Raw genomic sequence first — 1,564 nt, 5'->3', positions numbered from 1 at the left:
TGATAAAATCTTCAATAATAGGGTTGCTACGGATGCTTTTAAATCTAAATTGTTCCATGATTATAATAAAAACAATGTGCCTGTAAACCATTCTGATATGCTGGGTAAAGCCTTCTCTAAATATGTTAAATGCATGGCCAATTCCGCCTAAAGTCAAAGAAACGCATTTCAAAATCTGTCATAAGATCTATCCAGTTTCCAATTTTCTTCATAAGCGATTTAAATTTGACAAGGCGGGTTGTGCTTTTTGTGATTTTACTGATGAATCTCTGATTTTTTTTACCTGTTCCTCCATTTCATGCCAGTTCTGGAGTGATGTTAGAGACTGGCTGAATCTAAAAATGTCAAACATCCCTGAATTTAACATCAACCATAACCAGTTTTATGTTGATGATTTAGATACTTCAATATCAGACATTGTGAATATTGTTTTCCTACTTGCCAAATATCATATACATTGTTGTAAGTGAAGAGACTCTCGCCCCTGCTTTGTTCATTTCATGAACGAATTTAAACTATTCTACTCCTCACTGAGATTACTTACAAATGGTCGTGCCCCGAAAATATCATCGGACATGTCCAAGTTTCTTGTGTTGTAAATTTTATTTTTTTATTTTTTGCCTTATGTTTTGTGGATCCCCTTAAGGTTTGATGCTGATTGTTATTGTATTTGGTTTTATTCTATGCTGTCACCTCTATGAGTTCTTGTATTCTATGTTTAATAAAAAAATTTTTTAAAAAAAAGGCCATCATGGGGTTCCCTCCTAGGTCAAGAAACTGCTGGTATCCTCTAAATGAGAACCATTTGTTTACCTGCATGTCATGTGACCATTAACTGATATCACATGCAAATGTGTTGTTAAATTGTCAAAAATATAAAACATCTCTCTCTCTCTCTCTCTCGCTCTCTCTATATATATATAACTATGTATAAATCCATGCATTACATATAAATACGAAATGGTGTGAATGTGTGTGTTTAATAGACAAAATAGCCTTCAATAGACAAAAGCCTTTCAAAGACATAATAAATGTGATAATAATTCAAATAAATGTGTCTGAGCAATGAGTTAATTACAGATGCAATGTTGCAATGTTGAGAAAACACTCTTTAAAAGTGAAATGATTTCTGTAAATCCAGTGGTCAAATTCTGTGGTCGCATAAAACTGTAGGTTGGCCACTAGCGAAGGATAGGACAATTATGTATATGCTTTGTTTTATAAGAAATATTTCAGTGTCTAGAGTTCCTAATGTCCTGGATTGTCAACTTTTGTACAGAAGTGCTAATCATAATTTTAACACCAGGCATGCATCAAAAGGATGTTTTTTGCTTCATGCTTCAAAAACTAATGCAAAGCAATGGACTGTAATGTATAGAGGAATGCAAATATGGAATTATTTGCCATCGCACATTACATATTTTTTAATAAGCAAAAAAAAGGTTTAAAAATATTTAAAGGAATATTTAATAGCACAATATACCTTAAATTGTTTTGAATGAATTTTAGGGTTTGTATGTTTTTTTTTTTTGTACTTGACTTGTATTGTTGTGGATTTATTTAG

This window comes from Sinocyclocheilus rhinocerous, unplaced genomic scaffold (genome assembly GCF_001515625.1).
Source record: "Sinocyclocheilus rhinocerous isolate Xijiao unplaced genomic scaffold, SAMN03320098_v1.1 scaffold1915, whole genome shotgun sequence".
In the NCBI taxonomy this organism is placed as follows: Eukaryota; Metazoa; Chordata; class Actinopteri; order Cypriniformes; family Cyprinidae; genus Sinocyclocheilus; species Sinocyclocheilus rhinocerous.
Note: the sequence above shows the minus strand (reverse complement) of the source record.